The sequence below is a fragment of the Strix uralensis genome, chromosome 16 (assembly GCF_047716275.1).
Source record: "Strix uralensis isolate ZFMK-TIS-50842 chromosome 16, bStrUra1, whole genome shotgun sequence".
Lineage (NCBI taxonomy): Eukaryota > Metazoa > Chordata > Aves > Strigiformes > Strigidae > Strix > Strix uralensis.
Window position 1 is genome coordinate 9,806,402 of NC_133987.1, and position 24,833 is coordinate 9,831,234.

The 24,833-nt window shown below is 38.5% G+C and overlaps 2 protein-coding genes across 9 annotated transcripts in view; one reads left to right on the plus strand and one right to left on the minus strand.

The window, feature by feature from the left end:
- The window catches only part of CHLSN (cholesin), a 134,797-nt gene that overhangs the window by 54,104 nt on the left and 55,860 nt on the right, over positions 1-24,833 (plus strand). The window lies entirely within an intron of this gene.
- The window catches only part of GPR146 (G protein-coupled receptor 146), a 55,203-nt gene that overhangs the window by 10,396 nt on the left and 19,974 nt on the right, over positions 1-24,833 (minus strand). Inside the window, exons 2-3 of one of the 5 annotated variants that reach the window (XR_012631138.1) lie at positions 19,302-19,343; positions 8,346-10,122 (exon numbers count right to left, since the gene is read on the minus strand). The gene's annotated coding sequence lies outside the window, so the exon portion shown is untranslated. Of the gene's footprint in view, positions 1-6,835; positions 7,211-8,345; positions 10,123-16,717; positions 17,232-17,296; positions 17,422-19,301; positions 19,344-24,833 lie in introns of those variants that run through there. The other 4 variants (XR_012631137.1, XR_012631139.1, XM_074885918.1 and 1 more) reach the window with 4 other exon arrangements.

Genomic DNA, 24,833 nt, shown 5'->3' on the forward strand with positions numbered 1-24,833 from the left:
AGTACAAATAAGAAAGCAAGAGTAGGTCAGTTGGAAGAGGGGTGGTTCTTTTCTTTCTACAGTAGCATTGTTTGTCCCTGGTCCTGTGAGAGGGAGCACAGAGCAAGGAGTTTGCCACCCCTGGCAAGTGAACTCATGGGAAGAGCAGACGCCCAGCCTCCTGGGCCCACTGATTTCACCCTCGTCACATAAGGCTCAGGTTTTGGTTTTCTAAACCCATTCCCTTTGCAGTATGAACTTGCTTTAGTAGCAGTAATAACAATAATTAAAAACTGAAAAAAAGAAAAAAAAAAAGACCTTTAACTCATACCACCCAATTATTACCCACTCCTGCTTAATTCTGCACAACTTGAGTGCTGTGAGCCCATTTCCAGTTTTATAACTTACTGCCTCCCCTTGGTCCAGTGTTGTTCCTTAAGCACTCCTTCTGTCCAGACATAAATGTTTATGTACATTTTACCCTGCTTTTTTTAAAAAACCCCTTGTTTTTCACATCTGCCTGGCCCTTATTTTCCTCTTTGTCTCTCCCTGATGACCCCATTACAATTAATGCTGCACCTCCCATCACCATTTGCTTATATGACACATATATGGTATCATATCAGACTTATCACAGGGTTTCTAAGTATGATACTCTTTCACTTCTTACTTCTCTATTACTTTCCCGTGGGACATCTGACAATGTTCTTAGGCATGTTGAGTTAACAGTGAAAACTGAATTCTCAAGAACTGCAGGGTGTATTTGTCACACGTGGAATGAGTACAGAGATACGTTTTGAAATTGGTCTTTGCATTTTGCTTTGGTCATCCTTTGAGGTTGCTCACTCTCTGCTTTTCCAGAAATTTCTGAATATGTGTTGTCTTCAGAGCACTTCAGAGCTTAGCTCCTTCCTGTGGACCCCTCTCTCACTTGCTAGTCAGTCTTCGGTTTTAGAACTATTTCCAGAATACAAAAGATCACAATGCATATTTTGACAGGCCTATTACGCTAGGTGACCACAGATGTTGGCAACTGCCGCCACTGTCACTTGTTTATTCTTTCATTCTGTAAGCACCATCTTTGTGGTAAATCATCTGCATAGCAGCTACTTGGTCATTCAGATCCCACTTGTGCAATGATAATCTGCTTTTTTAATGCTGTTTATTTCTTTGTAGTAGAGCCTCTGCAGGAGTTAGGTGGCTGATAGCTGTGCCCTCCTCGCAGCTCCTCAGGAACAGCTGCACTGGGGGCTCTGCAGGAGTTAACTCTGTACACTCGACCGTGTTTTGTTAACTTCTCTCAGTGTCCCAGTATCAGATGAGTGTTACTGGTCTCCTGCTCCACCTCTTCCTGCCTTAGCTTTATCACTGAATTCCAAAAGAGCCTCTATATGGAAAACCTGACATATCTTTTTCATTTTTAACATTTATGTGCAGTGAGAAAGGATTCACCATAGAGTGAACAGTGAAGCTTTTAATACATCATAGATGTGTTGTGGGTTAAGATTTCATTACTGCAAAAAGTGAAATATTTTTGTGCAGTTTTGAAGATAGGGTATTCCATCAAGCAGAATGAATTTATGCAGCAGTTACCTGTATTTGTTTACAAGCCATAGCTGCCTGGGTTTCTGAAATGAGATACAATTTTGAGATGCCTAAATATCCACTAGGTAATACTCTTCTTTAAAAACTGAGTTACATGCAAAACAAAAGCCCTGTAATTTTCCTAGTATTCATACTGACTTCCAGTTATTTACGGTGTATTAAATAACAGGAATAATTAAAGTGAATATAGTATCAGAAAATAGGCTTCATAAGATGCTTAGAGTTCTGAATTTTATAAAGTTGACTAACTGGAATACAAGAAGTGACAGCTTTTAAGCGTCAGCAGAGTAGACAGCTCCATTCAGAGTGTTGAATACAAAGTCAGTGAGCACCGCTGCAGTTCCTGGCCCAGGTTTTCAGAGCACTTGGAAGCTGATTTTGATGCAGCTATTCTACTTTAAAACTAAGTGACAACAAACTTAAATAAAAATCAGTATCAAGATGATTGAAAACTGCTATATATGTTCAGTTTTTTAACCGATTCAGTGAAAAAAATATTTTAAAAATTTAACGCGTGGCAGAATTTCCACTGTACTTAAAACTGGTGAGCCACGGAAACCAAAAGACTTAATTAAAACATACAATTTCAGTTTCTGGGAGAGCACACAAGCCCATTAACTGTAGCAAATATTTTCATTCAATTTAAAACTGCATGTAAGTTGCAGTTTCTTTTCATATGAAATGCTTCAACTCAGTGGATCTAGCAAGGATTACACGCACCTTCAGAAAGCATTCTTACTGTCGTGATGTTGATGTTCAGAGTAGCTGGGACTTAGTAGATTTACATAGTAGATGCACTTTGTGCCACTGTTTTTAATGAAAGTATTTAGTTCATTTTTCCTGACTTAAGGAATTGAATACACTAGCTGGGTGATTTCATTAAATCATTTCAAAAAGATCTTAGATCTTTTTTATATGATAATCATCAGTGTTTAACTACAGGGGTTCTTCACCCCAGTTATCTACAGACACTTAAACTGTATAACAACAAATCAGTTAAGACTGGTTTTGGGGAAAAAATATTTATGAAACTTTTACGTTCCCTTTTTTTATGTAAAGTTTATCAGATCATGGAGAAGAATTTAAAATTTTCTGCTATGGCCTTTTTAATATTTGAGAAAGCATAAAATTACAAGACGGTTTTATGGTAAATGTTTAGCTAATTTATTTGTTTAGAGTGTAGGTGCAAACAGATCATTTGCACCTCTTACAAGATAGCAAGTGGCTAGATCCCTGCATTTCCAGCATTTTGGAGTTGCTCAGGTTCCAGGTAAGGAATGTATACGAACTGAACATCGCACTTCTGGTCCATGTAAAGCAGCATCACTCCAGTAAAGAAGACAGATTCTTGCCAATCAAAATTAATGCAAATTATCCCTATTCTAGATACTGCAGACTGAATTTATCCCAGTGACAGAGCATCAAAGGTGCACCGACTCTGCTGGAATTACTCTGTAAATGAGTTGGCCCAGTGACTTGGCAGGATGGAAACAGCAGCTCTTATCTTAACCCACTGTTCGTTAGCTTCACCCATGCGTAGGACTTGTGACAGGGAACACTGCTGAAATTTGGCAGCATGGAAACATTCCCCACAGATATTTTGCTGCCAGTTGCAAAGACTGACAGGAGGCACAGATGGTAGTTTTCCTGGAAACTATAATATAATGCCATTTCCTATTAGAAACATCAGTGAAAACTGACCCAGTGACTTGTCAACAAGACATCACGCTGACCATGTAGGAAACTCTTGTGAAACAGATTCAGACTGCAGGGACCAGATTTCCAGTAAATGCAAAAATTCTGACGTAGTTCTTTCTCAGATAACATTTGTCAGTGTAAGTGTAAAACTGGTTTGAGTTTAGAGTTTGAAGGGGAAAATTGGCCCTCAGCAGAGTTGCACTGAGGCTGAAATTACTTCAAAATTTGTCACATCCATTGGGGATAAACAGATCTCTTCCTGATAATTGTCAGCAAGTCTGAAATGTTTTGTTCTTGACGCTCCTCTGGCTTTTAATTTCTATTGCTTGGTGAAGGAAATAAAATTTTCTAGCTGCCTCTTGGATGAACTTGCATATTTACTGATTGCATCTTATTCCATTTATAATGTCTGAATAAAATATTTTAATTTTACATTCTCAAAGGGCTAATATAATATTAATGCTTATCTAAAGGTGGCTATTATTAGACTGTAAGATTTGGAGTAGGAATTTTCATTTACCAGGGGCTTGAAATTAAGAGGCATCCTACTGACATGAATGGGTTCTGATTTGTCCACCTACTGTTTGTCATGTGCCACTCCCCACTCCACTTTTTACCCCTTATTCATCAAAAATTTCTACCAATAATCTTGATTTCTCATAAGGCTCCTCATTGCACCTATATGCATGGAATGACCCTTCCATCCAACTAGAAAAAGCCAGTAATAATTAACCTTTGTCTTCTAGGATGCTGGAAAAGGGCTTGATAGATTTAAATATTTGATGATTTGATTTGAGTCCTTGGCCATACTTCACAGGTGTGTGTGTGGGGATGCTTCCTTGGATATTCTTAACAGGTGTCATTTTTTACAGCCCAGTTTGAGGCTGGGCAAATTTTTCCAAGGGCAAAAAACCAGAAGTAATTTTGGGGGAAGAAATGTGCAAAGGAGTGTGGGACCTTTGTAAACCAGGACTATCTAAGCCTAAATTCTCCCATTACAAAACATCTGTGAAGTTACACTTTGAGTATACTACCTGTAGCCACCTATAATCCACATTCTGTCAAATCCGTGGTGTTTTGGGAAGCCATGGTTAGGATTGTACAAATTCCCAGGGTTACAGACAAATAAATGACATTGAAATAAATACTAGTGCTTACTAATGGTAGTGTATCAATTTACATGCCATACAACAATTACTGGTGGATTTTTTTTAATTTGAACAGATTTTTTAAAAATATTTTTTAGTGTTCTCAATAGGTACACACATTTTTAATAATCTTGAACACCACAGGAAGAAAGCACAACTTCTGTAGCAGATTTTGTAACCGCAGAAGCTGTACTGACCCTCGATATATAAAATTGTATTGGGTTTGCGTGGCAAGGTTTTAGTAGCGGGGTGGCTAAAAATCTGTGCAATTGCAGCCAGAGAGAGGAGTGAGATTATGTGAGAGAAACAACTCTGCAGACACCCAGGTCAGTGAAGAAGGAGGGGAGGAGGTGCTCCAGGCCCGGAGCAGAGATTCCCCCACAGCCCCTGGGGCAGCCCCTGGTGAGGCAGCTGTGCCCTGCACCCATGGAGGGGAACGGTGGGGCAGATCCCACCTGCAGCCCTGGGGGGGACCCCACGCCGGAGCAGGTGGGTGCCCAAAGGAGGCTGTGACCCCGTGGGAAGCCCGCGCTGGAGCAGGCTCCTGGCAGGAGCTGTGGCCCCATGGAGAGAGGAGCCCACGCTGGAGCAGGTTTGGTGGCAGGACTTGTGACCCTGCAGGGGACCCATGCTGGAGCAGGGGAGGAGTGTGAGGAGTCCTCCCCCTGAGGAGGAAGGAGCGGCAGAGACAACGGGTGATGAAGTGACCACAACCCCCATTCCCTGTCCCTGTGCCACCCTGTGTGGGGGGAGGAGGTAGAGAAATTGGGAGTGAGGTTAAGCCTGGGAAGAAGGGAGGGTTGGGGGGGGAAGGTGTTTTAAGATTTTGTTTTTCTTTCTCATTATCCTACTCTGATTTGATTGGCAATAAATGAAATTAATTTTTCCCCAAGTTGGGTCTGTTTTGCCTATGATGGTAACTGGTGAGTGATTTCTCCCTGTCCTTATCTCGACCCACGAGTCTTTCATTATATTCTCTCTTCCCTGTCCAGCTGAGGAGGGGAGTGATAGAGCAGCTTTGGTGGGCACCTGGCATCCTGCCACAGTCAACGCACCACAAAAATAAATTTATAGTCTGCTTCCTCCTGTGCTAATAGGTGGAAGCCTGAGGAGTAATTAGTTTGTAACAGAGCCAGTTTCTTAGTAATGATTGATAAATGGTTGTTTTTACATAGCCCACACAGACACAGGGTGCATACCAACAGTAAACCACAGTGTGTAGGGAGGTCACTGGAGCCTGCTAGTCTATCATCACTTCAGTGAGCCTTACATGTTCTAGCTGTTGTGGAAGATATGCAGAATATTCTGATAAATTCTTATCTGATGCTCAGACCCTGCACACAGAAGTTCAAATGAATCATTCTGATGTGCAGATCACAAACATAAATGTTCACATGAATCACTTTGTCCAGACATTTGATGAACTTTTTTCATCATTTCAGAAATAGTCCAACTTCTATTGAAACCCACAGGATACTGCTTTGACTTAAATGATGGGGCCTATAAAATACGTGAAGGATGTGACGCTGGCATGAGAAATAGGGTGCTGCCTTTTTATGCTGCTTTAGCATTTATGTAAAAAGGACATGAAGTTCAGCTGACAGAGCCCTAAAGGAAGGTAGGTCTTCTGCTAAGTACAGTAGAAAACAGATTGCAAATACGGTGATTAGCATAGTTAAAAATGCTTAATGGAGTCTAAAAAGGACAGCAGTCGTTCTGCTTATTCAAAGCTTCTGCTGAAAGCAGTTAGGAAATTTTTGGGGCTTTGAAGTTTGCCTTTGGCTTACCTTCTTTTATAATATAAATGAAAATGCAGCTTAATTGTGATTAATTAGTTAATTAGTTACTGCTATGTCTTTTAGTTGCTTTGCAGTAATATTTCACAGTATGGTTTGCTGTGTGTTTTATTATTATGCTATGAATAGAAGATTCATAAGTATCTCACTTTCATGGAGAACTCTTTTATGTATTAAAGACTAATTAGATTAACTTTTGATCAATTCCTCTGCTATACTTATGCTATACTGTTATATTCTAGACTTAATATACAGAAAAATTGAGATCTCATATATTCAGAGTGATTAATAAAAAACTTAAAAGCACATACTGAGTACATAAAGAAACAGTAAATAAGAAATCTAGCCTAATATGCAAGAGCATGAAAATTGATATGCATAAGAAGCCTACTGTAACTTTCTTCTAGACAACAACATAAAAGTAGGAGCATTACAAATTTAAACAATAACGTTTTTCATAAAGAGCTGTTATCTAAAAACTGAACATTGGTTTCTAACGATGGCACTATTCATTTTCACTGATCCAAGGTTTATAAGCATTAATGTAAATTGTTTCTAGGCTCTTAAAAAACAAAAGCAATCTAAAAGGTGAACTTCTTAAAATCTCACCTGGTAGGTACTGCCTTGTTGTTCCTTGATGGCTGGCAGAAACATTTTGCCCATCAAGTCAGACCCTTTTCAAAGTGAGCTCAGCAGAAACTCCAATATCTCATTTCTCTAGTAGGAGTAAACAATGGGAGAGCTTAGAAAAAGACCGCTGACGCTGCTGCTCTGCCCTCGGTAGTGGCACCGAGCTTTGTGTATACATGTGACTTCCCCTGCACATACATACACATAATCCTTTAAGCTTCAGCTGCACGCTCTTATTGGCGCAGAGGGCTGTTGCAAAAACAGGGGGCCTGATCCTGCCATAAGGACTCTTCTGCGTACCATGTTCATAATTGTGAAAGGGGTTTTTAGGGGTCTTTTTTTGCAAAGGACAAACTGAAAGGACCTTACTGTGGTTCGAGAACAGTTCAACCTTTGGTGTAGTTACGTAATGGGAGGCAAATAGTGGCTGCATCAAACCAGGAGAACTTTTTTGTTATGAGAAAATAATTTCTACCATAGGAGTAGTTACTCTGCAAAGCTGTGTGTGTTAACAGAGTAATAAACCTGGAGCAAAATAAGCCAAACTGGCAAAAATGTTATTAAAATTTTTCTTTAGAGCTACTCATCCCAGCTGTGTTTGTCAGGAGTCATATCCCTTCCCACCTTTGAAAAACAATGCTACCCAGCAAAAGCCAGTAACATCCACTTGGCCGCTGGAGAGTTTACACAGTAACCAACATAAGACCTGAAAAAGAGCCAATGTATGTTTTAAAAAATACTTTACTGTAAACCTCAGAAGTATTTTAAGCATTTAAATAGAACATTCTAATTAAAATTTTAAAAAAAGGTAACAAAAATATTACTGCTATATCATCTTACTTTAGTGAGATGGTAGGTAAATGTAAATTCTTTCAATTTGAATAGAAAGCATGTAATATCATGATTCTGTCTACTTAGCTTGAATACAAATAGTCCTTAAATAATTTGCCTTTTTAAACTGTAATGAAGAATTAATTTATGTGTTTTCCTTCCTCCCCAAAGCAGTGAAGTGTAATATATGCTTTTACTTATCTACCGAAAAGGAGTTGACCCCTAAAATGAATGAAGAATTTGTCATTCATGTTAGGCATGTATGTAGCATGTGTATTTTCTGATTTTATACCATTAATTGCTCATTTTTATTCTTTCACTATCTTACAAGATGAAACTTCATAATAGGACTCTAGGACAGACTCTAAGCTTAATACCTGAGAACTTTTTTGATTGTTGGTATTTATGATCTAAGTATTTACCTAATTCTGTTATTTTTTTGTTCCTTTTGGCTAAGCTTTTATTGTTTATATTAAAGTAAAACCCCAAGTCTCTATTTACAGTATTTATCGCACAGCGGCTCTGTTTATAGGTCCCACATTAATATTTTCCATTAAATGCTCTATTGTTAGAGATTGGTCAAATTGTTAAATAAACAAGCACTTCTTTAATCTCTGAAGTAATACTTCTGTGAGGAGACAATGTGAGGCAGCCAGGATTATGCTTTTTCCTTTTATTTTATGGTTTGTATTTTGAAACACAGAGCAAAACCCCCAAACTGTGTTGATTTACATTTGATAAAATGCCAGTGACAGCTGGGCATAGAGTTTAAGGTGAAATGTGCTTTCCTTTTGAAATTCAGACCTCATAAACTTTAGCATATAGGCTTTTTGCAGGAGAAAAATGCAGAGATTGGGAGATGGAATAGTACTCTTTTGGTCTCCAGGGAGAGCAGAAGGTAATAATGTGGCTCCTTCGAGTCTGCTGCTCTCTTGGTTTTATAGAGGGAACTGCTTGCTCTTACAGGCCCCGCCAGTCCATCACTTCTCTCAGTCTGCAGTGCCCACAACCTTATAGGTTTTACATTGTCCCGGTCGGGTTTGTCTAGCACATTCCCTGAGGCTTGTTTGAATGTAAAGATATACAATCCCCTACGCAATTACGCTATGTAACTAGTACTTGTCACTGATAGTCTGGAGTAACTTGGGGTAGTTGTGGGGCAGAGGAGACCGTCGTGCTTTGACCAGAAAGGTCCAAATTTTAACAATATCTGTACTTGTAGAACTTGCCCAGGTATTTCTTATGGCAGACCCACGAGGCTTTGTGCTGAGACTGGGTCCTGGCCCAACAGCTGCAAGGCGACTGAATGAAATGGTGAACAAGGATGTTTGAGGTTTACTTTAGTAACTTTTTTTTTTAACCCTGCCTTATTGCAAAGTAAGCAAGTGCCAGCCTCAGTGAAGATGGAGCCTCTTCTCTCACCTGCCAGGAAAATTAGCCCATACTTAAAACACCTTTAAACACAAGCCAGATATATTTTCTCTGCACGTGGTAGAAGTTCAGCTGGATAGGAGTCCAGTATGAGCATGAAACACATACATGACCTAATGCACTTTTTCTTTACTGCCACTAAGCAGCAGGGATCACAGTAGCCTTGGGGGTCTCCTCACATGCTTAATTTTCAGAAGCTGTATACTGTTGCTATTGGTTTGATTAATATGCTGAATTAAACATGGCAGTTCTCTGTCCATCCTTCTCCAAATACAGTTCTCGTTGCTGATGGTTCTATGAAGTTAATGCACAGTCCTAAAATTCATAATTACAAGTAACTTTGTTAATATGAAGGTTGTATTTGAGCAGTGCAGGTATTTTGTTTACAGAATAATTTGTAGTGGTTCAGATGATGAAGTCACCATGTGTTTGAGGTGCTGATGTTTCTGACGCGCTGCTACATCTGATACGAATTGATAGACAACTCTGATAATATTTCTTACTTACAGGAGCTAAATAAGACAAAACCCAAGAAGTTCTGTTCAATTTTGTTCGGCAATATAATGACCTTCAAAGTTCATCTTCTAGGAGTGCTTTATGCAGTAACTTAGACTTAGGTAGAGTTAGTGATTCAGATGGATTAAACAAATCACAGGGTTAAAGTGAAGGTAGTTATTTAGGACTGTGTTTGCCAGCATATTATTTTTATGAGTTGAAGTGGTTTTGTTGAAGCATCACTATGGCATTAGTGAATTAGCGGGTGTACATTTGGGCCCTTCATACCCATGTGTAAATTGTCTATAAAGAATAGTTATTCATATAAAAGGATTATCAGAAATATTCCTTGGTATACTTTTATCTTAAGCTGAAATGATGGTACCTTCAGAGGAGTGCAAACAGTTGTTCATACATGATAAAAGAGACTGTGGTGTGGGCAAAGATCTCCTTGTTCATTGCACAGAATGCAGCCAGTCCCCACTGACACGTCTTCTCATTTTTCAGTACTGTTGTTTTAAGCATAGAAGTAAGATGTAATATTAATGGGATTAATTCAAGACTGTTTATTTGTGTTTTATCTTAGTGTGAGTATTCAGCAAGTTCATATTTGGTCATAACATGTCTGAAAATGCTTTGGTAATTAAAAAAAATTGGAATGTGCAAATCAGCTGAAGTAAGCAAAACTTATTTGCAAATTTTAGATTAGTTGCTTTAGAACTGCCTTTTATATGAGCGCAACTTTTAGTCCCTTTCATTTTTTAATCTGCTACAATATTTCAGGTTGGAAGAACTTTGATGGAAAACTTTAAGAAGGCGACCACAGTTGTACCAGTGCTGCAGCCCCATTAATCATACATTCATTCTTCAGAACCAGCGTCTCTGGTTTGAGAAATTCAACCAGCTTTCCCTAAGGGCCGTTTGCAAACGAGCTCTGGTGAAACTTGCTGCGGTAGCTGGATGCATGGCGGTCTGGATGGGATGGCACAGCCTCCCTTCTGGTGAGGGTTACAGGCCTCAGGAGAGGGACGTGTGTGTCTGCACTCTCACAGCTTGATTTCCAAAATGGACCACAAAGCTGCACCCTTTCCAGGGGCCTTGCAGTGAACTCAAGCTGCTGAGACAGGCGCATGAATGTTATTTTCCTTGTGGCAGCTCCATCGTTACAGGAGTGGGAAACTCCAGCAGAGGGTCAGTGGCAAACAAGCTGGGAGAGGAGTGATAGCATCTGGATCCATCGCAGCTTCTTCCTCTGCTGACATGACTCAGGATCCTCATGTGGTTTTAGTGAAAATCCCTCAGACCTGCTAACCCAGCTAATTCAGAGAAGCTTTCCAAAAGTATTCAGAGCTTGTGATTCACTTCAATAGCATGCCTTTTATTTATTTATTTTGAAAAGACCATGAATCTGTTTCAGAAACATGGTTCTATGCTGAAAACATAGAACGAAACCTGATACTTGCATACAAATGGGAGTGATAATAATAATAATGGGCAAGGCAGGAGTATTTGCGTCTTTTCTAGTCAGTAGGCTTTTTAACTTGGGCTCCTTTTATATTTGACCTCCAATTTGAATGGCCAGACTGCTGAAATTCACCATTAGGTCCTTGCTTGTGTGGATGTATTAGAGATGTATTATGGTGTGTCTGTGTGCATCTTTTGTCTCTGCATACTTTGGATAATTTTATTAGCTATTCTTTGAAAATGTCATTAGACATTAAATCAGTTTATTTAGCTATTGTGGGCTAATCCAAACATACAGAATATAATACACTGCTCCTGGCCTTTTCCTGTTACCAGGCTTTCAGCAGCTCTTTCCTTTGCAGACCTCAGGTGGCAGGGATGGAGGAAGGACTTTAACCCTCTGGATGTATTTTGTGAAGACAGGCTGAAGGCACTACCGCTCACTTCCCAGCACAGGAGAAACAGGAGAGGAGATGTATAAGAAGGGAAAAAGGCCAGGGCCTTACTGTCTTCCTTAATAAATACTGGGGTGCAGTCTCCCCACCCTTGAACCCTTTAAAAAAAGATGTAAAGCAGCAAGTTTGCATGCTCAAGACTGTGTCTGGCTAGCAGGATTTCATGGCCAGATGATCATGAAGCAGTCCTAGCTTCTAAAATCTTCTTGACTGAGCATTACTTCCTGAAGCCTTCCAGATTTTGGTGAAAATTCTTGCACAAAAATCTTTTAAGATGAGGTTGCTTGGTTGGAGAACTATTTCTTTTAAAGGATAGGGAGAATGGAAATGGAGTTCAAACATCAATTCCTCTAGCTGTCCATTTTCTATTGCCACTTTTGATCTATGTTCATTTGAAAATACAATTTATTAATACATCTCTACCCCAACAGGTATTTTGATAGCATAAATCTATTGTATTTGTTGTTAATAGCAAATTTTAGAGGGAGGAAAAAAACAAGAGGAAGAATGCAACAAAAATGTTGACCTCAATGAATAAAAATCGTACTGTTTGTACTATGAGAAAATGAGATAATTGTGACTATAAAATTCTGTGCTCAAAGAATGAAAATAAACAACTGACATGCTATGTGGAAATGGGAGAGCGCCGTTACATTGGGACGGATTGACTGAACTCTTTCCTCCATAATAATTCTTAATAAGTGGGGATATTTTTTTTAGTTAAGGACTCTGTGCTGGAGAGTGTTCCTGGAGTTTGGCAGCAGTGCAGGAGGATGGTTTACAAACATTCCACACCAGTAAAATATTTGGAAACCAGTATGTGGTGTTTAGCCACTATTATAAGCAGCATTAGATGCATTTGTTGTTGCATTACGGCCATCTGGCAGGTAAGTGGTTCGTTGGACTGTAAACAAATGAAGATTTCCTAGCCAGTCTACTTTTCAATCATTCCATATAAAATTTAGTTTTAGGCTTACTCTTCTTTTGAGGAAAAACAAGTGATTAAAAAAAAAAAGTCAGACAAAGGGTTAAACCATCAGTTAAATACAGCACAGTAACATTGCAAAGTAGTTAGAGCCATTGTAGAGTTTGACTCTTTGTTTCTAGATTTTAGAATGAAGTTTCCCTTTAAGCAATAGCTAAATGGTTTTCTTAGATTGTTTGTGTGTTACACGATCCATATCAGATCAGTCTCTAAAGTGCAGCATTTTCTCCAGAGTGTCTGAAATCCTACTACAAAGAGCACTTGCGTCTTAGAGTCTGACACCAAGTAGAAATAAAAGGCTGGAATAATAACACCACTAACTTGCTTTAATTAATTGTATGTTTCTGTACTTAAGCTTGAAGGGTGGAAAGTATTGCTTTAAAGACTACCTACAAACCTGGTGAATGAGCAGCCACTTAGGGTGCCACTTCAAAGAGAAACACCCAAAAGAGCAACAGAAGGGAAGCTGCTTTTGAATTCTCTCAGTTCCTCCTGGCAGCCCAGACCTTGCAAAGGAAAACAACCTAGAAATGGTTATTTTCCTTTGTGTTAGTTACATAACCAGCTCCCAGCAAATAAAGCTGGAGGTGGAGCAGCCATACAAAGATCCACTTAATAACCTGTGCCTACCATAGCTGCTAAAAGAACCTTACCTGACTTTCACAGTTTTTCCTTCCTGGCTAAGGAAGATTCCTCACTGTCTCCAGACAAAAAACTGATAAAATTCAGGAGCCAGTTGTAGCTCTCTGTTACAGTGGTGTGTATTTTGAGATTCAAGCCTTTGCAGTTACTCCAGATTTATACCTTATTGCTGAAGCAGTCAAACAGATCTTGGTTTCCACCATTTTTTACTTTTCAGATTTCTCTGTATGCAATATTGCTGTAATTAATACTAAAGAAGTAGGAAAAGAGTAGCTGAAAAGGGAAACTGATTTTTACAAGAGTGCTCAGTCTTTCTTTTAGGATCAGTTGAAACTCCAAGAATTGTGCTTTTATGCTAATCATCCTATGCTATTTTTAAACTTTGCAGTCATGCTGTAGCTTCCATTAACCAGTATCTGAGATGCAGGCTGGTACTTTGTTCTTGTAGATGACAGCTCCAGCTGGTCAGCATCCTTTGTTTTAGCAGTTGTGCTCTTTGCTTCCCTGTCTGCGTTAGCTGTCCTCCCAGATACCCGCTACACACCATGCCTTGACCTAGTCAGCTGGCAGATTGCTGTCTCTGTCTCCCTCATTATTTTCTTCCCACAACTCTACTAATGGCCTTCTCTTGGCTTTGGGACTTCAGTTTGTGATTTACTAGCTATGAAATTCTGGAACTACATCTGTGCTCTTTCATTGTCTTCAGGTGTCAGCTGCAACACCACTGCAGAGATGTTAAAGCATAGTGCCATCATTTAAAGGATGATTAGGAGGCCAGCTTGAGGGTAGCTATTACTGATGATATAATAGGTAAAAAGGATCAAGAGAATTTATGCATTTGGCCCTTCTAACCATTGTTTTACACTTTATGTGAAATTAGATCTGGGAAGGAGGGACTTGTAATAAGTATGAAATGCTAAAATGTCACCTGTGCCCAACTTCTACAAACTTTATTATAATTTCCTCTGTAAGAATTAAAAGTCAGTTCATGTAGGCCAGAGCAGCAAATACTGTCAGACAATGTATAATGGAAATTTGTAAGAGCCAATATTTAACATCTTGAAATGAGAAGCATCCAGGATAAGTTTTGAAATCACATCACTTGAATTCAGTATATATTGCAACAAAATACGAAGGTAAATATTAAGGTATTTTCATCAGATGGCTTTAAATTAATCTTTGGATTTCCTTTAAAAAAAGAAAATACAGGACCTTTCAGTAATGGAGAAACAGGGTACTCTTCATATTACTATCACTCTGAAGTATGACACTGGGAAAAAAATTACTCTGAAATAATTCCATCTCTGTGTTTAAAGCTCTGGTTATTTGAGTCCAGAATGCTTTTAAATTATCTGGTTTAGGCCTTGATACTGCAAATTAACTTTGGATAGTTAGATGCATATATAGAGGCAGAACAAAACCCCACTGAAATTAATAGGTCTTGTGTGGCCTGGGGTTCTGTCTCATAAAGCTGTTTGCTGTGCTTTTGTTTATTTTTGAAGTGTTTTTGAATGCCTTTTCCAACTAAATATATGATGTTCCATATATGACAGATGAGTAGTACCAAACTTCAAACCATCTGACAAAGTAGCTTTCCTTCCCTTTGTTTAGGAAGATCTCTTTGATTCTGCTTATATTTAAAGTGTGCTGCTGGGTAATCATGGAACATATATCTGTTTAAACCAAATTCAAAGAGTATCATGAACTGACACCTGCTTAAGTCTTTAATTAAAAGTGCTTAATCTCTAACAATCTCTACATACATAAGCAGAAAGTATCTGTGTTTAATGTGTACTTTGAACTGCCATTCATTTAGAAATCAAAGATTTGTAAATGAAACACAGTATGCTAGACATGATGATGTTTGACTGGAATCCCTTCTCATTGGCATAGCCTAGTTTTCCTGATGCTGTCAGCCCCTGGGAATACATCCTTATTAAAAATTATGTATAGAGGGAAAATACAAAAAGAAGGCCATCTTAAAAAAACTGTATGTGTATCAACTATATATAAAACGTATTTAAAATAGGCAAATACATACAATGGGACACATAGTGGAGAATTATTCCTTCTTGGAAGGATCAGCAGAGGGAATGCTGCTTATATGTTCAGGTTTATATACCCTACAGAAAGAGATCTATTTTCTGTATTTTTTCCCAACTGTGTGACTTTTGCTGGGATAATATGTCTTAAAATTAAAGACTAATCTTAGTTTAGTTAACATCCATTAATGTTAGTTCAGTCTCTCTCTCTCAGCTTTCCTCCTCCAAAAGATCTCCTCAGTGTTCTTGAAACAAATGTATAGAGAATCTTGTATTTTCTTTTTTTCCTTTTTTTCTTCTTGGCAGCCAGGGATGGTGAATAGCAGTAAGTGATAATAAGCATCTATTTTAACTATTGAAGAGAAAAAGAAGAAAGAAGAGCAGCCTCTTCAGTTTTTGCAGATCTGTAGTTTCAGTTATCTCTACCGACTGGTGGCATCTATAATGATTTCCAGCATAATAGTCTGATCTCACTTCTGCTATCCTCACAATCAAGTTTAGCAGGTTGTTTGAGAACCTCTGCCTCTCTCCCAAATAGAAAACATTAGTAACAATTCTTTTTGCAAAATGAACACCATCTCATCTGGCAGGAAGGGAGACCGAAACTTCATAAGGGAAGGGTGAACAAAGTCTTTAATTTGTGAGGGGAAGGAAGCTGGTATGGGGAGAGAGAATGAAGGCTTATAATAATACAGAAATGAGTATGAAGGGGACATAGATCTTAGCAGGCAGCCAGAAGGAGATTGGGGGCAAGCTGGAGACATAAAGCTCCATGGTGATAAATGGCAAGGAGTAAATTGTGAAGGAGACGTGGATAGTGAAGGCCCCTGGCATGGCTGTGGATGGGAAGATGGCACATGTACCAAGCCAACGAACGGTACTTGTGAGCTTGGCTTGCATGAGCGTAGAAGCGTGTAACCCTTTTGGCATGCTCATCTTGTCTATCTTGAATTACTGCAGCATCTGTGTTATGTACGTGTTGAGTTAAATTACTAGCAAAGATGTGTGGAAATGCATCTGGAAAGGAGATGAACATTCCTTGAAAACGTTTCAGAGCTGATGTTTGAAAGTACAATGTTAAGGGCATTTGCTTTTGATTTGCTTTTGACCTCCTGCGGAGCTCACCAAACTAGTTTTGGGTAAGAAGAGACAGCACAGAGAACACGGGCTTGATTTAAATATGGATAGTTGTGCTTTTAGGATGGAGACTTAAATTCTGAAATGTTAGGTGTTTGATTTTGTTTTTTTTAAAAAACCCTTTCTTTTCCCCTTATACTATGGTTTGTTTATATTGCTAGTTTTAAAATATTTGGGATATTGTTTGGGTCACTGTTACCTGCTGTTTATGTTTGTATTTGCTGGGGCCAGTTTATACCGTGGTACAAAGAATCCAGTGTGATAATCAAAGAATCATGGTACTTCACCCTAAGAAAGATTGGACTTAGCATCTCTACAAGGTGCATTCAGGGAAAGACAGCTAAGGTAACTTTAAAAAAAAAGTCTTTTAGCTGTGGCATAGGTATTTCACTATGAAATTTATTGATGGCTGTTGTCATTGCATGTCCAAAGCTCATTACAGAAAATCTTTATTTGCCTTCTTTTCTCCTGTCTGAACTTTGCTTCAAAAAGCTATAGCCATCAGTGGAAGATTTCAATTAGTATTTCAATTAAGAAGTTTGGAGTCTGAGGTTAAATGCTATCCACACCTGGTTTTCTATGATTATTTAAAAAAAATATTGCACCACAGTATTAGCAAACCAATATACTTACAATTATAATAGGTAGCAAGAAAAAATAAAATGTCTGAATAAATTCTGAATGCATTCTGTTTCTGGTATTTAAAATCTTAGCTATTTTTTACTGGACTGAATCAATCATAGAATAATTCAGGTTGGAAGGGAACTCAGGAGGTCATCTCTCCAAATTCCTGCTCAAATCAGGGTCAGCTATGAGGTCAGACCAGATCCTGAAAATCTGGAAGGATGGAGACTGTGCAACCTCTGGACAACCTGTTCCAACACTTGATTGTCCTAATGGTAAAAAAAAAAAAAAGATATTACCTTGTATGTTGGAATCCATCTGTTTTTCAACTTATGCCCATTGTATTTTTTCATCGCATCATGCATCATTGTAAAGAGCCTCAATCAATCTTCTCAATAAGCCTCTTGTAGGTGCAACAGGGTGGTTGTTAGGTCCACCCAAAATCTTCTCTTCTCCAGCCTGAGCAAGACAAGTTCCCTCAGCCTCTCATCACAGGGCACGTGTTCCTGTGCACTGGCTATCTTGGTATCCCTCCATTCAACTTGCTCAAGTTTATTGGAAGTTTTCTTGTATTGGGGCACCCAGAACTATATAGAGAAGTATCAGGTTGGTCTTTATGCAAAAAAAGACCTTTTTGTAATTCTGTTATGTGGAGACTTAGGGAGGTTTTCATATGTTTTGTATCTGGCCAATGGGATCAAACTTTTAGTTGAGTGTCTTGCAGGTGTACACCTTAGAGGAGTCTTTTCTAGGCCAACTCTAGGTTTTGGCATAAGGAACTTTTTATTTTTTTAACAATGGCCTCTAAAATGATGGCTGTCCATGGAGCTGCATACATGTAATGGGTTTATGATTGGCCTTCAGTGAAGAATTTAAACCAGAAGCTTGTCTTGCTGTAGCTGATATCTTACTCAATATATTCTGTCTTTATACATAGACTCTAAGATTAGTGTGGTTGAGTATATTGAAAGTAATAAAAAACAGACAGAAAAATTGTTGCATGTTTTAAAAAATCATAAAATGAAAGAGGAAGTGCATCATTTATTATAACACCATGTAGACTAATGAAAACCATACTGCAGGCTGGAAATTTGTTAAGAGCTGAACTCAAAAAGTTTCCATTCCCAAAAATGCCTTGGGGCCTCCGGCTGTAAGCTTGTGGCTAAAGAGGCCCTATGGTAAACTGACATTAAAAATAACTACTCCATAAACATTCAGCTCCTGTTTCACAATAGTTGGAAATAAGTTTTTAAAAAGTGTTACCTATTGATACTGACTGTACTTTATCAAAGGGAGGCAGTGCATTTATGACTAGAATATGAAATGGGGAATTAAACACTGGGAAGATGGGCACTGGGCACAAAAATGTTACATTCATTGTACATATAAGAACATGAAAAAGATGGAGTGACTTGCCGAGAGCAACAGAACAGCAGTCAGTACTGTCAGAGCAGGTATTAACATTAAATAATTCCTGGCTTCTAGTCCTTTGCTCATTAGCTAGACCGGGTGAACAACTCACTACTCCCCACCACTCTGAGCAGGTGCCAACTCTTGCACTTGAAAGCACATCTTCAGGTTGCTTGCAAATACACCCTCAGAGTATTGATGGTATTTGTACCATCAGTGCTCACATGAATGGTATTAGCCACTTAGAGAAGACTGAGTTTTGACTCTCTCTCCTTTTAATCTGTTTGGCTCTCTTAAAGGTGTGTCTTTCTTGCAGAGTTAGCCCAAGCTGATTAACTAGGTGTTGTCTTGGACTTTCTCCTTCTCCCTGATTGGCCTTGTCAATGTATGAAAATCATTAATGTGGGCTGTGGGATTTCAGGCAGTTTTAACTGTCATGATGGCCTGGTGGTAGAGGTGGTGGGGACAGCATTACAGCCTCGATTCCTTCTTCACATGGATTGGTAAGCAGTTTGCAGAAATAACCCAAATTAAACCTTCTGAGTGCTGATGTTCCTTCAGTCTATTTCTGCAGTTCTTGTGGATGACAGAGGTTCCCCTGCCTGGCAAAGAGCCCAGGAGTGCCTCAAGATGGTGGGACCCTTCCATGAAGTACAGATTTCACAAACCTATAAAGATGTAGTAAATTGGATCTATCTTTGTATGAGACTACTTAGGTGGCCAGTTTGATCTTTGAGAAAGACAGTCTGGGAGTAAATATTGCTTGCCTTAGCTAACTCTTCAGGGAGGATTTAGTAATCCAGTACCTTTTTACAGAAGTAAATAGCAGGTTTAGAAGTCCCAATTTTGGTAAATATTTTCACTGTTGTACATTGATGAAATAAACATATACAATAATACTCACACCGTATTGCTATAGCTGTACTTACATGAGGTGCAGCCCAGGAGAATGTCAGTCTCAGACTGAATCACTGGGAGGAAAAAAGAAAAAAAGAAAGAAAAGGTGAAACAGTTGTTCGCAGGTGGTTGAAAGAAATTAAAAGAAACTTTAATCAATTCTGATAAATACAGATCACTTCCATTTTTTGGTCTTATGTCTCACTTGTACCATGCTCTGTGTGGCATTTACAATAAACAATGTTTTCATCCAGTGATTAGAAAATCTGTAACATAATTGTTCATGATGTTTGGTGTTGAATTGCTGAATGTACTGACTTGACTGTGGCTGAAAAGTTGATAGAATTAATGTATCACAGTGGTGTTGAAGGTTTTATTTACATTTGTGAGGTGAATTGAGGATCTTGAATAAAAGCAGTAGATTGATCTAAAAATAGAAACGTAACTTCCTTCTCCTCATTGAAAGCGTCATGCTTGGTGGGTTAAAATTGACACGTCAGTCCTGATATGAAATATTTGTCATGTAATATGATACTATATAAATGTCAGTTTGGTTTGTTATTGTAAAAAGTAGTGGTTTTGGCATACTATGTTACACTAATTCACTTTGGTTACTGAGTCTGTATTTGCTGCTTTGCACATTGTGGGGAAAAAATATGGAGAGCAAGTATATTTTATTAAATTATAAAAAGAAATTATGATGTATCTGACCGCTCAAAATTTGTAACCAGGATTTCAATATGCAGATGTAACTTATCTAAAGGAGAAGAAAAATGAAGCACGTATTCCCTATGTCTTGTGGTAAAAAATAATAAATAAATATACACATTCTATACATATATGTATTAAAGAGGTTTAAGAGTTTTAGCTTAGATAAGTGATTGAACAGTAATGTTTGGGGAGCAAGATAACTTTTAAGAATAGATGAGTCTTCCCCTAAAAAGAAAGATTAACTAGTTCAAGGGTACTTAATTATGACTGAATTTTGAAGTAAGCAGAATGCTTTGTTTGAGAAAAAATGTTTTAAGATAGCAGCCTGTGCCACTTCATTCTTTTTCTATTAAAGTTCTATAGAGAGGTGCAATAACGGTCTGTAAAAGATCTGATCTCTTTCTAGTGCGCATTTTTCCTTCTCTTTAATTACTAGCACTGGTTCTGGTCTTCACTACCATGTGTTACAGTCAGAGCTCCCCAGCTCCCCTGCTCCGCTTGGCCTCTCTTTGCCCTCTGTTTCACATATTGTGGCTGGAGTTTAAGGACCCAAGAAAAATAAACAGTGCAACCAGTATTTTGCTTGCAATTTTAGTTTCATAATTTCATGAAGAATAGTAAATAGAAGCACAAACTGTTATTATTATGTGGTCTTGATCTTAAGAGAAAGGGATTTCCATGGCTAACGTGTATTTGTGATGTGTCGTGCAGGTGGAAATCACCGAACACCAACTCAAGTGGTCTTAAAACTATTCTGTAGTGGCTGTTTGGCCGCAGTCTCTAGCTGTTCTCTCCTCTCCAACACAAAAATGAATGTGCCACAAATTCATGCAAAGAAACAGCGGATTCTGCTTATACTTCTATACCATTTTAAGTCGTGTTCAAGGACCTAGTAAGACAGCTGCCCTGTGCATTAGAGCAGAAAATGGACATGGAGAGCTCTTTGTGTGTGTTATGTGGGAAGGAGGATTTAAGTAGTTAAACTGGTGGATTTGAAGAGGCCCAGCTGATAGCCCTCACAGCTGAAGTCCCACCTGGAACAGCTGTAATATGTTCTGAAGCTCTGGGAGCTCCAGCTGTGTAGGGACAGGCTGCAGGAGATGGCTTCTCCTGACTAATGCAGCCCTTCAGTGCCTTAGCTGCGGCCTCGTATCCACGTATGTATGGATAAGACTAGAATTAGACATGTGAATTGTTGTTCAATTCAGCTGGCTAAGTCGCACTAACTCATTTATATGTATGGCAGGGTGCAATATTGAGATCTGCACTCTGAGGACTGCTGCTGTGTGCTCCTGGAGCTCTTGGGTGGGTTGGGAAAGGTTCTGTCCATGGTGGTCACCCAGCAGTCACCGAAGAGGAGCTTTGCTGCTGCTGACCTCTGGATTCACAGGGATATTCTGTATCTCATTGCCTTCCTCCTTAGTGACTCAGTAGCTCTTCTGGACTGATTCGATTTTCTTGCTTTCTGATCTTTGTTGTTGAAGTACAATTTCTTTTATGTAGTAAACAATGTTTTGCGAATGATTAAATCACAACATGAATCATAACTGAAACGCTGAGCTATACACACTGCTCTTCACATCTACAAGCCTGTGGAGATGAATAACAAGTTTTGTAGTGACAACCTTAAAGTGGGTTTGCAGTTTTCCTGGGAGCTGAACCTACTGGTTTTTGTCTTTTAATGTAAGCAACTTGAGTGGAATAAAAAGCTGGTTAATCAGTTTGAAATGAAGTTGTAGCATGGAGAGAAAAAGCATAGTATTTGTAGATAGCTTAAAGAATGGAGTACGCTTTCAAATGTCATATGTAATGTATAGTTTTATTCATGAGGCCTGTGTTTTATATTCTAACAAATATAAATAATGTATCGTATTAATCATACATAATTCTGAATCACAACATAAAATTTTGCAGTGCTGTAATTAAAAATAAAAGAGATAAGGAGTAGCAGCTGTATAGCTAATGAAGGAGTTAATTTCAATGTGTGCTTTAGACCATTAAGTACTATAAAGCAAAAAGCTTGAGTTGCCAGCACAAACCAAAGGCAGGCAGTTAACTACCACTCCTTTCCCTGGACCAGCATCGCTGGGAATGCTGTAGTGATCAGGCTTCACTAAAATTGATTCATTAGTTCAGGCAGTAGCGTGCACTAGAAATGTGGAAGAAGATATAAATCATCGTTGCAGATTGTCTTTTAGCAAGGAGAATCTTTTGTATTCTGCATGTGAATATAAATTTTTCTCTATGAAAATGTTTTTATCTTTTCAGGTTGGAATACATTTCATAAACTTATTTAACAGTTTGAGAGCCAAGAGTTCAGGTCTTTTTTTCTGTCTGTCAAGACTCTCCAGAGCTGGGATCTGCAGGCCATCCAATACATCATTGTTCACATTGTACTTTTTTTTTTTTGACAAGTCTGAAAAGTCTTCCTCGTGTGGTTTTGCAAACCCCCCCCCCCTTTTTTTTTTTCAAACAGCATGACTCCTATCACTAAATCAAATAAATAAAGCAGAATTCACTGCTTCCAACAATTGTCTAATGGATCCACATGTTTACACAGCATGACACTGGCATCCAGATAGTGTCATGAAAGTATCCAATCAGTCCTACTGTTTCATGCTTCCTCCTTGCTTTGAAAAGAAAACAAAACAAAACCCCAAAAGCTACAGACACAGTTTTTCTGGTATTCACGGAAGCAGTGAATGGTCCCTCTACTTCAGCCACCAGTATTGTTTCACAAAATTTAAAAACAAACTTTTTTCATCTGCTGTAAATGAAAATGTCAACTGTTGGGTATTTTATCAATAAATAGATCTTAAAATACTACTGAACGGGAAACTGGACCCAATCCTTTTTTCTGTCCTGAGATTCCCAGACTGAATGAAAACTTTTACCTGTGCATGCCCCGATACCAGCATGTGTACCGCTGCCTTGCTAAAGCTCTCAGCTGCTTCTCCCTGCCACCGTGTCTGTGTTTGTGTTATTAACATTTGCGTAGTTGTATAATGAATCAAATCACCGGCTCGATCTTTCTGAAAACTAACCTACCAAGCGGCAGGCTCAGTCACTTGGCATTTGCATAGCATGGGAAGACCTTTTGTAATTAACTTGCCCGTGTATTTTGCAAAGTGTTTCATTACTGTTTTCTGTGATTGGATGTAAATCAGTAGCAATTACTTGGCAGCAACCTTCCACAGTCATTTGCTCTGAAGTAACTTAGTCCCTGGTAGCACTAAGTGAAGGAGGGGGGGTTTGGCTAGGACACCAAAACCTTTCTTTTTTTTTAATGCTCTCATGGGATCTTTCACTTCCACACAAGCAACTGCCTGAACTGGCCAAGTGGTCTTGATTTAACGTTGCTTTATGAACACTACTTGTCCCAGCTGCAGGATGTCATAACCTCTATTTCCTTAGCTTAGATTTGAAATCTAGAGCCATATGATTCAGATGAACCACAACTGCCCTTGCTTTAACTTGATGTATTTGTTTTGAAAATACCGTTGTTCGCTCCAAGTTTTAGCTGCTAAGCAAATTAAGCTGATCTGCATGGGTAAATGGGGATTACTTACCACTGGTTAAAAACTCTAAAACCTGCAAAGATAGCTGAAGTAATTTTTAACTCATCAGTGCCAATGAAAATACTTCATTAGTGCAAACTTAAAAAACAGAAAACTTTTTTAAAATAAAAAATGATAGATTGTCCCTAGGATAAGTATAGCTCTGATGCAAAAAAAATGTTCTTACAAAAATAAATGTTGTACAGTATTTCAGTAAGCACAGTGAGTTCACAAAAAAACTGTGGCTGCAGACAGGATTCAAAATAGAGAATGACGAGCAGAACTGGGTTGGCTTTGCATTCAAAATTCGATTTTATGTGGGCTCCTGTTCTTGTGCAGCTTAGAAACAAGCTTTTGGATTTGAAGTAAAGCCAACCGGATTTGTAAAGATGCTTATCTTATTCTCTGTCCCTGTTCAAATCACCAGAAAATATTAAGGCTGACAAGCCTAACTTGATATGCCTCTCAATTAATATTTTTGTGCTAGATTATAGTTCACACAGATCTGCACAAATACTAGGTTTGTAGTCACTCAGCTGGTATTTCTAAGTGGCAGATGCTTACTGCCTTTGCTACTGTGTTGTAGCTCTGTATGTCTACTCTCCACAAATAAAGTCACTGCAAATATTAGTGTCAGAGTTTAGTGCCTTTGCATGTAACTTGTTGTGTTACAGAAATCTTAATTTCTCTGACGGACAACTTTAATATGGCACTAAACTTTTCAGTTCTAGGTTCATATGTATAGTGTGTATTAGCTCCTCTCAACTCCCTGTTCTTTTCAGCATTGTGTCTCTTGTTCGAGTTTATGTGCTTATCAGATGAGCAGGCATTTTTTGTAGGTTTTTAAATTATTTTTTTAAGAGTAACTTAATCCAGAGTAAACAGGCAGAATAAAGTTGTGCCACGTCCTTTCTGAAGATACTTGGTGGCATACTTTAAAAATGTAAAATTAAAAAATACATGGAAAAACAGTCTTTGACATGGCTGTAGCCTGTTAACAAACAAACACACAAAACCCCCTTTTATTAAAAAAATTGAGACATAGCAGAAAAAATGGAAAATCGCCCAAAAGGGTCTGTGTGTGTACCCCATCACTGAAGGTCAGTTGAAATTGCCAGTATTGTCCTATGAGGCTTTTGTCTTTACTCATTATATAAATGAAGATGTGCTTACAGGCTCTAGAAATCTTTTACAATTAAGCTTATGAACTTCATAATCTAATTACGTTATTTACTTTCACTTTTTATAATTGCCAGTTTGTAGTGGTATTTTGTGAATTTTCTTATTTATTTATTC